Source organism: Dermacentor silvarum, chromosome 2, assembly GCF_013339745.2.
Source record: "Dermacentor silvarum isolate Dsil-2018 chromosome 2, BIME_Dsil_1.4, whole genome shotgun sequence".
NCBI lineage: Eukaryota > Metazoa > Arthropoda > Arachnida > Ixodida > Ixodidae > Dermacentor > Dermacentor silvarum.
In genome coordinates this window covers 10,247,556-10,262,078 of record NC_051155.1, presented here as the reverse complement: position 1 = coordinate 10,262,078, position 14,523 = coordinate 10,247,556, and positions in this window count along the sequence as shown.

The following is a 14,523-nucleotide window of genomic DNA, read 5'->3' as shown; positions in this document are numbered from 1 at the left end:
ATACTATGCGCGTACGTGAACGCCAAGATGCACCTGAGGACCTCCATTTATTATCGTGGCTGAAAGAACTTTTTGACGCGACCGAGACGGTCGCTTTTCGGACGGGGGGCAATTGACACAATGATGTGGGGCTCCCGCACCGCGGGATGGCGCGCGCAAAGGTCGGCGCCATGAAAAGACGACGAAGCGCGTAGGCTGCACGCTCTTCTTCTGGTCCACCATTAAAGAGAAGCGTCTGTTTTTTCAAGTCTCCGTCTACGATCTACGTTACAATATGGGAGAGTGTCCAAAGCGCTGGCTTCGGCGAGGGCCTTTTTCTGTGAACTGCCGCGCCGCGCCGCTGCTGCTCCGGACCCGTGAGCTTTCCGCGCTCGCGAAGCGCGCGGGAAGCGAGGGTCGTCTGCTACGCGCTGTAGTTTTTGCGTTCCTTTTCCACGAAAGCACTTAAACTATATTTAACTTCAACACTGTGGTGCTCCATGGAGCTTACCCATCTTTGAGCGTTTCTTTGTGCTTGGGCAGCAAGATAATGCAAAAACTAACGTATCAAACTCATCAGCGCGGCCTAGCTCCGGTGCTAGAGTTCGGGAACGGTATTACGCTAACTGTGCGTGCGTAGAAACGCGCTAAATGAGCCCGCGCAAGGAAAGAACGCAAAAAAGAAACGTTATCCGCATGGGTACATGGGCAATAGCGCCATGCTTGCAACAATACGAGTAACGAAAAAAGTAAATTACTCGCGCAGTCAAGTGAAATACGTGCGTGCAGTGACCGCTTCGCTCACCATTACGCGCTTTTCGCTCACGGTTAGTAGTGGTTTACAGCTATATGCATATGTATCTATTCGAATATTTTATTGCGATGGCAATTATATGGACACTCCAATACAGATTTCTGCCGTCGCCGTCGCCGTGAGGTTCCGTATGACGTCAGTGGAGATGAAATCGTCGCCACGCGCCGCCGAACGCTGTATGTGCGACTGAAAGGGCGCGAGGGACGCGCGCTTTCACGGGGATTGAACGCACGGTGGAGAACTAACGCGCGTTCTGCGCCGTGCTCCCTTAAAGGCTGCAGAATTAAGCGTCTCTTTCCTCCTTTACAATCACCATATATGTACAGCAAACTCGACTTCTTCAGACAGGCGAAAGGCCGTGGGGGGGGGGGGGGGGGGGAGGGAAGGGAGGCGACGTTTAGCTGCGGCACAAAATGCCTATTTATATCAAAAAAAAAAGTTGTCGCAGTTTCACCCGAAAGGCGAAGCATCAATTGCGATAGCAAATTTGTAGAGAGCTATACGGAGTAAGGATAGTAGTTTTAGCAGCTGTACAAACTTGGACATGCAGCAGCACCGGCAACACGCAGAACTGTTGTCGACGCCGTCGGCGTTTTGCCTGCGTTCGCACAAAACGCGCGCGGCGTTGGTGACTGTTGCCGGAGCCTCTGGGGGCGGCTCGGAGGTTTTCGACGAGATCAGAACGGGACACTTGTCGAGCAGCGTCGGAAGTCTTTACCACCTTCTCGCCTCACAACGTTTTATATAAATAGGCATTTTGTGCCACAGCTAAACGTTCTCTTGAGGGAAAGGGAAAGGTTGGCGCTATCTTCTGCAGCCCTTGAGGGAGCACGGCTCAGCGCCAGTTCCACAGCTAAACGTCGCCTCCCTTTCCTCCTCCCCCCCTCCCCCACGGCGTCTCGCGCGTCGGAAGAAGGCGCGTTTGCTCTACATATATGGTGATTGTAAAGGAGGAAAGAGACGCCTACTTCTGCAGCCCTTAAGGGAGCACGGCGCAGAACGCGCGTTTGTTCTCCGCCGTGCGTTCATTCCCCGTAAAAGCGCGCGCCCCTCGCGCTCTTTCACTCGCACATACAGCGTTCGGCGCGCGGCGCCGATTTCATCTCCATTGACGTCATACGGAACCTCACGGCGACGGCGACGGCTACGGCGACGGCGACGCCGACGGCAGAAATCTGCTTTTGAGTGTCCATATAATTGCTATCGCAATAAAACGTTGTGAGGCGAGAAGGTGGCAAAGACTTCCGGCGCTGCTCGACGAGTGTCCCGTTCTGATCTCGTCGAAAACCTCCGAGCCGCCCCCAGAGGCTCCTGCAACAGTCACCAACGCCGCGCGCGTTTTGTGCGAACGCGGGCAAGATGCCGACGGCGTCGACAACAGTTCTGTGTGTTGCCGGTGCTGCTGCATGTCCAAGTTGGTACAGCTGATAAAACTACTGTCCTTATTCCGTATAGCTCTGTACAAATTTGCTATCGCAATTGATGCTTCGTCTTCAGGGTGAAACTGCGACACCATTTTTATTGCGATAGCAATTATATGGACAAGCAGATTTCTGCCGTCGCCGTCGCCGTCGCCGTGAGGTTCCGTATGACGTCAATGGAGATGAAATCGTGCGAAATCGTGCGCCGAACGCTGTATGTGCGAGTGAAAGGGCGCGAGGGACGCGCGCTTTCACGGGGAGTGAACCCACGGCGGAGAACAAACGCGCGTTCTGCGCTGTGCTCCCTTAAGGGCTGATGATGATAAGTGGTTCTTGAGGGAAAGGGAAAGGTTGGCGCTATCTTCTGCAGCCCTTGAGGGAGCACGGCTCAGCGCTGCAGAAGTAGGCGTCTCTTTCCTCCTCTAGAATCACCATATATGTAGAGCAAACGTGCCTTCTTCCGACGCACGAAAGGCCGTGGAAGGGAGGTGACGTTTAGCTGCGGCACCAAGTGCCTATTTATATCAGAGGCTCCGGCAACAGTCACCAACGCCGCACGCATTTTGAGCGAACGCGGGCAAAACGCCGACGGCGTCGACAACAGTTCTGCGTGTTGCCGGTGCTGCTGCATGTCCAAGTTTATACAGCTGATAAAGCTGCTATCATTACTCCGTATAGCTCTCTTCAAATTTGCTATCGCAATTGATGCTTCGCCTTTCAGGGTGAAACTGCAACAACTTTTTGGGAAGTCATTTAAACATCCGAACTTCAGTGCAACAGTAGCTAAGAAAGTCTTAGCCTGGAAATCATTAGACCAACGAAGACAAAGCTAAGGCTTAAACTTTTCCATCAAATATACTATTCCTGCATTGAAATTCCACGCGACACACATATCCTCAAACCATATCACGTATCCGCACGCCTTGACCATGCTCAAAAGGTACGTGAATATAAATGTAGGACGGCAGCATACAGCAGCTCTTTTTTTCCGAAAACCATTTGCCAATGGAACCATTTGCCGTCTGCTATTACGGCTATTGCATCACATGGGGTCGTTCTATTCCGCCTTGAGCCAGGTCACGTCATTTCCTCGTTAGATTCGAAGCTGTTATCTGTGCCCAGCTGCCATGCTTCATGTGTACCCAGCTTGTGCAAAGTGCTCCTGCGCGAAATAGCTGTTTTGAAGGTATGTACCTGTATCTCTCAGCGTGGTGGCGTGGAGTAGAGGTAGAATATCCGGCCTCGAATCTGAAGGCCGTAAGTTCGAATCCTACTCGAGTCCACTACATTTTCAGGCATGGAGTGGTGCCTGACACCGGCAAGAAAAAAATAATTGCCGAGAGCTAGTGGGGCTATACTAGTTCAGGTACAACCAAACTAGCATGGCCCACTAAGCTTCATCAAAAAGTCACCCCCTCACCAGAACAGGAATTGGCTTCCGTGGTGCAGTATTCGGCCACTACCTCTCTCATGACTCCGACAATTAACCCATGGCCCTCAGTCCCCAGTGGCTGCGGAGCACCTGACCAAGGCGACGGTCAGACCTGCTACGCGGCACAGGGTGCTAAGAATCTCTGGGTCCGGACAGGCCGCCAATGGAAACTGAACCTGGCAACGCTCAACACGCGCACCCTATCGAGTGAGGATAGCTTAGCAGGACTATTTGAAGAATTGTCAGGCATTACCTGGGATATTATTGTCCTTAGTGAGGTTAGAAGAACTGGTGAGGCTTACACAGTGCTGACTAACGGGCACGTCCTCTGCTACAGAGGTATTCCAGATAAGAGAGAATCCGGGATAGGATTTCTAGTCCATAACAACATAGCGGGCAACATTGATGCATTAATGAGAGGGTAGCGGTCGTCGTAATAAAGCTGAATAGGAGGTACAAAATGAAGGTAGTACAAGCCTACGCCCCAACCTCTAGTCACGATGAAGAAATAGAACAGTTTTATGAAGATGTTGAATTAGCAATGAGAAACGTGCAAACTCAGTATACTGTAGTCATGGGCGACCTCAATGCTAAAGTGGGGAAAAAGCAGGTTGGTGAGCAAGCAATTGGCAACTACGGCATCGATTCTAGGAATGCAAGAGGAGAGATGTTACTAGAATTCGCGAAAAGGAATAGGCTCCGAATAATGAATACCTTCTTCAGGAAGCGCAGCAACAGGAAGTGGACCTGGAAAAGGCCTAATGGAGAAACAAGGAATGAAATAGCTTTCATACTCTCTGCCGATCCAAGCATAGTGCAGGATGTAGAAGTGTTAGGTAAGGTAAAGTGCAGTGACCATAGGTTAGTGAGGTCCAGGATTTCTCTCAATTTGCAGAGAGAAAGAGTAAAATTAGTCAAGAGGAAACAGGCCAACCTGAGGCAGTAAGGGTAAAAGCTGGCCAATTCAGGCTGGTGCTCGCAAACAAATATGCATCTTTAGAACAGGAAGATAAAGACAACATAGAGGTAATGAATGAAACCGTAACTAGGTTGATCTCAGAAGCAGCAGTTGAAGTTGACGGGAGGTAACCAAGGCAACCAGTAGGTAAGCTCTCCCAAGAAACAAAGGACCTAATAAAGAAACGACAAAGCATGAAAATGTCCAACTCAAGACATCAGATAGAATTCGCTGAACTGTCAAAACTGATCAACAAGAAGAAAGTAAGGGATATTCGAAATTGTTACGTGGGGAAGATTGAGGAAGCCGTAAAATATGGACGCAGCATTAAATCAGTAAGAAGAAAGCTTGGTATAGGACAAGGCAAGATGTATGCACTGAAAGATAAGCATGGTAATATCATCAGCAATTTCGATGACATAGTAAAAGCAGCGGAAGAATTCTATACTGACCTGTACAGTACCCAAAGCAGCCAAACTACTTTCATTCGAAATAGTGATGAACCGGATACAGAGGCTCCTTCTATAACTAGCGATGAAGTTAGAAGGGCCGTGAAAGACATGTCCAAGGGAAAAGCTGCTGGAGAAGATGGAATAACAGTCGATTTAATCAAGGATGGAGGAGATATAATTGAAAAGCTTGCGATCCTTCATACGCAATGCCTCACAACTTCAAGTGTACCAGAGAGCTGGAAGAACGCCAACATTATACTAATCCATAAGAAGGGAGACGTTAAAGAATTGAAGAATTATAGACCCATTAGCTTGCTTTCAGTACTGTATAAAATATTCACCAAGATAATTTCTAATAGAACCAAAGCAACACTTGACTTCAGCCAACCAAGAGAACAGGCTGGCTTCAGGAAGGGATATTCTACGATGGATCATATCCATGTCATCAATCAGGTAATCGAGAAATCTGCGGAATATAATCAACCTCTCTATATGGCTTTCATGCATTATGAAAAGGCATTTGATTCAGTAGAGATACCAGCAGTCATAGAGGCATTGCATAATCAAGGAGTACAAGAGGCATACATGAATATCTTAGCAACATCTACAAGGATTCCACAGCTACCTTGGTTCCCCACAAGAAAATTAGAAAGTTACCTATCAAGAAAGGGGTCAGGCAAGGAGACACAATATCTCCAATGCTATTCACTGCATGCCTAGAAGAAGTATTCAAGCTCTTAGACTGGGAAAGCTTTGGAGTGAGGATCAATGGTGAATATCTCAGCAACCTCCGATTTGCTGATGACATTGTCCTATTCAGCAACAATGGAGACGAATTACAGCAAATGATTGAGGACCTTAACCGAGAAAGTGTAAGAGTGGGGTTGAAGATTAACATGCAGAAGACAAAGATAATGTTCAATAGCCTGGCAAGGGAACAAGAATTCAGGATCGCCAGTCAGCCTCTAGAGCCTGTAAAGGAGTACGTTTATCTAGGTCAATTACTCACAGCGGACCCTCATCACGGGAAAGAAATTTACAGAAGAATAAAATTGGGTTGGAGTGCATGCGGCAGGCATTGCCAAATCCTGACTGGGAACTTACCACTGTCGTTGAAAAGAAAGGTGTACAGTCATTGCAATATACCGGTGCTAACATATGGGGCAGAAACTTGGAGGTTAACAAAGAAGCTCGAGAACAAGTTAAGGACCACACAAAGAGCCATGGAACGAAAAATCTTAGGACTAACGTTAAGAGACAGGAAGAGAGCGGTGTGGATCAGAGAACAAACGGAAATATCCGATATTCTAGTTGACATTAAGCGGAAGAAATGGAACTGAGCAGGCCATGTAATGCGTAGGATGGATAACCGGTGGACCATTAGGGTTACAGAATGGATACCAAGAGAAGGGAAACGCAGTCGAGGTCGGCAGAAAACCAGATGGGATGATGGAGTTAGGATATTTGCAGGCGCAAGTTGGAACACGCTAGTGCAAGACAGGGGTAATTGGAGATCGCAGAGAGAGGCCTTCGTCCTGCAGTGGACATAAAATAGGATGATGATGATGATGATGATGATGATGATGATGATGATGATGATGATGATGATGATGACCTGTATCTCTGAGTTTTCATGTGTACTGTGCTTATGTTTTCTTTTGCTTTATAACAGACTTCTGGGTTTCAAAACACACTTGTGTACTGCGTCGATGTATGTTACGCTTTTCGTTTGTTTCGTTGATGACGATGCTGTTTATCTCATTTTGTTGGCTCTGTTGCCATATACCCGCATTTATGTGTTGTTATATGTATCATCCCCCCCCCTCCCACTGTAATGCCACATCGGTGCTGTGGGTAATGAGAACATCATTCCAGGCAAGTTGGTAATCCATTACTCGAGTATTATTGCGCAACCAAAAAGACACAGACGGGAGAGAAGAACACACACACCAAGCGCAAACTTTACATTAAATTTATTGTGCCACTGAATGTGTGAAGTGTGAAGCAGTATAGACTGCGCATGAGTTTACATGAACTAAAAAGGATTACGCATTCGTGTAACATAGTTACGAGTCAAGTGATGCCGCATCCAAGACACTTAGTTCTTTTTCTGTGAGAGCCAGTGAAGGGAAACTAACACACTTATCAATTATTATCGCCCAATTTTGCAATCATCTGCGCTTCAGGTGTTTTCACGGATAAGCTGCGTCCTTCCACGGGACACAATCGTGCACTCGTCCTCGATAGGTTTGCAGCCATGATCGCGACAATGAATCGCCAAAAACCCACCGGTGCCATTTTTTACGTTATTGCTGTGTTCGCGGAGCCGATCATTGAGGCAACGCCCAGTTTTCCCGATATATTGCTTCCCACATGAAAGAGGGAGGTTGTACACCACCCGGTGAACACACTCAATGAACTTTTTTCGGTGATGCTTAGTGCACTTATCGGGGGGGACGGCATTTGGATCCGTCAACTTGCAAAGCTTGCCGAGCTTGTTGGAACCAGAAAAAACAACTCTTACATTTGCCATTTGGGCCATCTTTTTCAAGTTATGGGAAATCCCGTGCATGTAGGGTACAACACTTACTTTGGGGCATTTGCCGGGAGGGACATCGGCAACTGGTTTCTGCGTGCTAGGTCGCGCTTCTCTTAAAATGCGTTCCGCAACAGACACCTGCATCAGCTTCGGATATCCAGCCAAAGACACACTTGGGATATCCAGCCAAGGATATCCAGCCAAGGCGGCCATAGAGGTAGGGTCAAAATTTACCAAGTGTCCAGATTATGGCCAAACATTCCTTCTCCGTAACGGAATAATTCTTTTCAGCTTTGGTGAGGGTGCGGCTTGCGCATGCAACGACGTACTCGTCGAATCCAGATTTGCGCTGCGCGAGCACAGCGCCGACTCCAACACCGCTGGCGTCAGTGTGTACTTCGGTCGGAGCTGTCGGGTCGAAGTGACGCAGTTTAGGCGGCGAGGTCAGTAGACGACGCAACTCTTGGAAGGCATCGTTACAAGCGGACGACCAGGCGTAATTGTTCAAGTCACTCCGTAGAAGCTGATTCAAGGCAGCGGTGATGGACGCAAAATTCCGAATGAAGCGGCGAAAGTAAGAACACAGGCCAAGGAAGCTGCGAAGTCCTCTTACGTATGAAAGTTTGGGAAAATCAGCAACTGCACGGAGCTTGGGGGCGTCAGGAAGAATACCGTGTTTAGATACTACATGGCCAAGGATGGTGAGCTGACTTGCGCCAAAGTGGCATTTCTTCAGGTTGAGCTGAAGGCCGGCGGAAGTTAGGCACTGTAACACTTCCTCCAGCCTACAGAGATGGGTGGGAAAATCGGGCGAAAAAATAACCACATCATCTCAGTAGCACAGGCACGTTTTCCACTTGAGACCACGCAAAAGGTTGTCCATCATACGCTCAAATGTTGCGGGGGCGTTGCAAAGCCCCAAAGGCATGACACCAAATTCATATAGGCCATCTGGTGTTACAAAGGCCGTTTTAGGTTGGTCTTCGGGTGCCATGGGGACTTGGCAATAGCCGCTACGTAAGTCGATAGAAGAGAAGAACTCCACGCCTTGGAGACAGTCAAGGGCGTCGTCAGTTCTCGGAAGAGGGTAAACATCTTTACGAGTTATTTTGTTAAGACGACGTTAATCAACACAGAATCGATTCCATCCGTCCTTCTTTTTAATAAGAACAACGGGAGATGCCCAGGGGCTATCCGAAGGCTGAATAACGCCGCGCTTGAGCATGTCAGCTACTTGATCATCAATAACACGGCGCGCATACACGGTATGGTCTTTGTCGCTGTAGTGCACTGGTACCCGTGTCGATGCGATGAAAAACAGTTGACGTGCGGCCCAAGGGAACATGCTGGCAGTCGAAAGACGAACGAAACTTGTCGAGAAGGTGTAGAAGCTGTGCTCGTTGGGAAACAGTCAACGTGTCGGCGATGGAGCCATGTAAAACATCGGGCGAAGTCGGCTCCTGCGCAGGGACAGGTCACTCCGGCGACCTCATGAGTGGCGATGGAACCAGTTGGCATGTCAATGATGGCAGCAGGGTCGACACACTGGACGCGGCTAACGCACTCCCCACGAAGCAAAGTGAGAGGACAGGACACTCGGTTGGCGACGAGCAGTCTCCTGAGACCAAAATGAACGTGCAAAAGAGCGAAAGGCAGCGGGGAACATTTGCGACGAGCGAAAGTGGCAGATGGCGTAAAAATGCGCTGGCACCATCAACAATGTTGCATGACACTGTGGCAAGGGCAGATGAGTGCGGTGGAATTGTAACATCTTCGGCAACAAATACTTTATCTTCAGGTTCACAAGCGTCAAGGAGTGGGGCATGACACAGCGTTTGAAATTTCACTTCAGCACGAGAACAGTCTATGACGGCCTTATTAGCGGAAAGGAAGTCCCAGCCCACAATAAGATCGTGGGAACAAGAACACAGCACCAAAAATTCGACGATGTAGAGGAGGCCGTTGATCACAACGCGAGCAGTACACGCAGCTGCAGGCGTGATGCGGTCGGCGCTTGCAGTACGAAGTGATGCGTTTGACAGGGACGTCATAACTTTTCTCAGCGAACGGCAATGTTTGGCACTAATAACTGAAACTGCGGCACCAGTGTCAACGAGAGCGAGTGCGGTGACGCCGTCCACATATACATCGATAACATTAGTCGGAGAAGGGAGAGGTCTTGGTCTGTTCGTGGATGACGCAGTTCTTGACTCTGGAACTGCGGCGATTAGTTTTCCCGTTCAGGCGTAGAAGGACGACGACGCATCGGCGAAAGCGAGCGGCGTCGAGGTGATGGCGAACGGCGGTCAACAAGAGGGCGGTGGTCGGAATAGGAAGACATCGGTCCAGGGTTCTGAGACGCGGAGGATGACGGGTATGGGGAAACGTGTGGTTCGGTGTCGAAGCGACGGCGGTAGGATGGTGCGCGGCGACGGCAAAATCATGCAATATGGCCAGGTAGACCACACGCAAAACATATTGGCCGGTTGTCAGGAGTGCGCCATTGTCCACTGCTGTGTGGGTACCGCGGCTGAACGAAGTGAGGAGCAGGACGCAGTGGCACGGCTGATGGGAATGGTGCAAAGGTCTGAGGTGGTGGCCGTGCCAGAGCCTCGGCATAGCTGATAGGTGCAGTCACCTCGGGAAAAGCAACGGGAGTCGGCACCGGCGGAGTCACGCATGCAGAAAGGAGAGCTGCGCAAACTTGCTCTGGGATGACCTGGCGAAGGTTGGCCGGCAAAGGCTAGGTTGGTGGCGTGGTTGAGTAAGCAGCGAAAGCTGACGAGCGACCTCAGCACGGACCAACTCTTTTATCTGGCAGAGCAGGGAATCCATCTCAGGAGCTGTGGTCATGCTCACGAGGGGTTCGTCGGACGCAGGTGGGCGCTGCCTGAGAAGACGCTGTCTGCAGAGCTCGACGAAACTCTGGCAAAGCTCAATGACCTGAGAAACAGTGCCTGGGTTTTTGGACAGCAGCATATGAAAGGTATCGTCGGAAATGCCCTTCATGATGTGACGTACCTTGTCCGCCTCCGCCATCGTCGGGTTGACACGCCGGCAGAGGTCGACGATGTCCTCAATGTAGCTGGTGAACGTTTCACCAGTTTGCTGGGATCGGCTTCGTAGGCGTTGTTCAGCGCGAAGTTTGCGCACGCCAGGGCGACTGAAAACTTCTGCGATGCCGGTTTTGAAGCTAGCCCACGTGCGGAGATCGGCTTCGTGGTTTTTGAACCAGAGATTGGCGACGCACGATAAATAGAAGATCGCGTTGCCGAGCTTGAGGGGATCGTCCCATTTGTTGGTGTTGCTGGCGCGTTCGTACGATTCCAGCCAATCTTCAACGTCTTTCTCATCAGTGCTGCTGAAGATGTCAGGATCCCGCTGACGCGGGGCACCGGCACATACGATGGCTGGAGTAACCGGTGTTATAAATACATAAGTGTAAGAATGAAAATAAATGACTAATTGAAAATAGGAAATAAAGCAATAATAAAAGAATTAAGTAGTCTATAGTAAGTTAGTCAGCCTTGCCTGAATAGGAATAGTAATATGAATTTAATAATAAATTAAATACAGCAAAGGAAATACGTAGATTTTGAATAATAATAATAATAATAATAATAATAATAATATAATTGTGGTTTTGTGACTTTCCCTTTTTGAATTTGCTAAAGCTATAATTTATTGAAGGATAAATAAAGCAATCACGTAAAAATGGGAAAATATAATAAAGCAATCTTTTTGTGTCCCATAGAAAATTATAAATGGCTCGGCAAACATTCCCGTGGCCATATCCTAACACCGTGGCTCCAAGTGAGAGTAAAACTGAACTGCTTAACGGCAGTCCTAGATTACGAAGTGGGATTTCTAAGCATCGTTGCGGATGATTAGAAAACCGCCGACAGGATAATAAAAAATCACAGCATATCCACGGGGTGAATGATGATGAGTGGGGCGAAGCTCCGGAGGGAATCATCGGTAAACCGTGAAACTCTTCCGTGAAATTCGCCCAGTGCATCATATAAAGAGTGTGAAACACAGTGTATATATTAAACATCAAACTTGTATTGTACTGTTGGTTTACGTGGTCCCTTCATTATCACCGCTTTGTGATCGGTGAAATGCAGGGAAAGTGGTTCTTGCATGTGTGTTAACGTAAAGTTGGCAAACACTACATCAATGCAAGTTCCCCTGATGGTGGTTAGTTTTGGGTGGTCTAACGATATGCATCTGAGTCCATATCTGATTGCCGTGTGTTGCATCAACCAGTCCTTACTTCTGCCTGCAACGTCAACGTTGATATCGCCGACGAGTAGAAACGGTCTGTTCCTGTCGTACTTGCGCATTGCCTCGTCGATGAACGCCTTGACGTCCCCATTGGAGAGATTGGGCGCAAGGTAGACGGTCATGACGATGATCCCATCCAAATCAATGGCAGCGTATTCGCCGTTGTGGCTCTGTATCGTTGGTAGTAGCTTCAGATCTTGCGCCTTTTCTGTCTGCTTTACGTACACGGCGACCCCACCAGCAGGACGATCTGCATCATCGATGCAAACGACAGGAACGTATCCTTTGATGTAGAGTCTTTTGGCGTTCCAGGTCTCGGTGAGACAGAGGACGTCGATTGCAGTGAGTATGGGATCCCGTTCCAAGTCGTGTACGTGTGCGCACAGGGATCGAACATTGAGGAGGGCAAATGTGAACTCGGTGGCGGGATCGACGTTGTCTTGCGGGGCTCGGAGGTACCGCTGCGTGACGGTGGGTAGTCGGTGTTGCTCGAGCCGTTGGAATTCGTTCGACATTGCCCTGTCTTCGTTGTTCTCCTTGTGGTAGAACCTGTGGTCTCCCTTGGCATTCGTGAGATACAGGTTATTTATATTCGTGCACCTTGTGAGTGCAACGTAAACCAATTTTTGTGGGTGTGTTTTATTATACTCGTACACAATGGAAGAGTAAGTTGCACCCTGAGATTTATGTACTGTAATGGCACTAGCTTGAACGAGCGGTAACTGTTTTCTCTTGCAAGCGACGCCGGTCTTGCGGTCCAGAGTGAGCGTAGTGATTGTAGGTTCAATGGGAACCCAGGACGCGTCTACGTGGTGACCGCTTCGCCTGGCTTCGTTGAGCATTTGCTTAGATCGCAGACGAGCAAGACTGCCCGTGGTAGGCGCCTCGTCAAAGTGCAACCACAAGCGTTTTGTAAATTCATTGCCAACGCTTTTCTCGCACACCTTGAGAATGCCAACCGCCCCGTTAACGAGACCGTCAATGACGTCAATGTTTGTGGTTATCATGTACGGTTTTCCGATAACCACTAGGATCCCCTGGGGAGGTTAGCAAACTCGGTGTGGGACATTTTCTCCACTTTTGCAATTGCCTTCCTCAGGCCATCTGGATTTGCGTACCCAATGTAGGTGTCTTCAGCTTGCAACGCTACAATGTCCTCTCCTCCTTGGTTGGCAATGAAGGTATTGAATTTAGTCATTTCTTCATTAGAGTAGAAAATCCTTTTGGCTGTCGAGGCACACACCAACGCTTCCTGGGCAGTGATGAACCGGCTCTCGAGTAGGAGGACCTCGTCTTCGTCGAGCGCCTTTCCGTCTCCAATTTTGGTAAGGAGAGCGGAGAAGGAGGCGTCCGATTGCCTGACTACCTGAACTAGAAGGAAGTAGCCCAGGAAGTGCCATTTTATGGTGGAGCCAAAGACTCCACCGACATCTCTGCACCTCTTGTAGACCTCGTTAGCACGTACCGGTGGTAGTTGACGTAAGTCGCCGCACATGACGGTATCGAGGCTTCCAAAGGGCTCGTCGAGCCTCTCAGTTATCTACTTTAAGCGCACATCGATGGCGTTGAGGTTGTCGGATGACAGCATGCTCACTTCATCAACAATTACACATTTGACGTTACGGAAGGCAACTCGAAACGTGTTGAGTTCGCTGTCACCCAACCCCATGTCCTTCTTATTGCGGGTAAGCTTGAACGCAGAGTGTACGGTGGTGCCTCCGACCGCAACTGCCGCCTTCCCCGTGCTGGCGCAAATGACGTACGAGTTGTACGGTCGTGCGTCTCCGTTGTATCGGTTGTACACGTCCATGATGAGCTTGAGAGCGAACGTTATGCCACATCCTGCAGGTCCTGTGAGGAAGACCCACAGAGGGGGTGAACCGGCGGTGGTTTGCCTGTGCACAATCTCTCTTATCAACTCGTACTGTTCTGCGTCGGTCATTATTATTAAATTTGCATATTCCTCCCTGCCCATAACATCTTTCCTCTTGCGTACGGCAGGACAGGCACACGGCTCTCTGACAACACGAATCAAGTCATTGCTAGGCACGAGGTCGGCGTCTTGTTTGGATGCGACGGCGGTGGAATGCGCGGCGGAGTCTGCGGCGGAATCTTGTTCTCGTTGCTGCTGTATCCTGTGCTCTTCAATCAACTGAGCCACGATGTCGTCGTCGTTGCCGATGTTGTATTGGCGATGTTTGGTAGCAATCAGGTCCTTGTTGGCCTCGAACGTCTCGAGGTATTTGTTATGATCGAGAACGTCGACAGCCTCATTCCTGAACGGTACGTAAAGGAGGACCTGCTCTCTCATGCAATCCTCCGGTTAATCTGCGGCACTGTAATGGCGGTAGCGGATGATGATGGGGTGCTTGCCAAGACCGTATCCGCGTTTGTACTTGCTTGCAAAGTCGGCAAGGCAAACGTCTTCCATTTCGGGCGGCCTGCCCTCGTACCTCTGCACGATGTTGAGCTTGCAGACGTCGGTGGACGAGGCGCCAATGTTTGCCAATTCCTTGTTTGTCTTGCGTACGCGCACTCGTTCCTCTGGGTAGCACGTGGGTATGTACACGACCTCACGGCTCTTTTCCGACAATTCCTGACCCAAGAGGAACCAGGCCGCCTCTTGCGCCGACATTTCGAC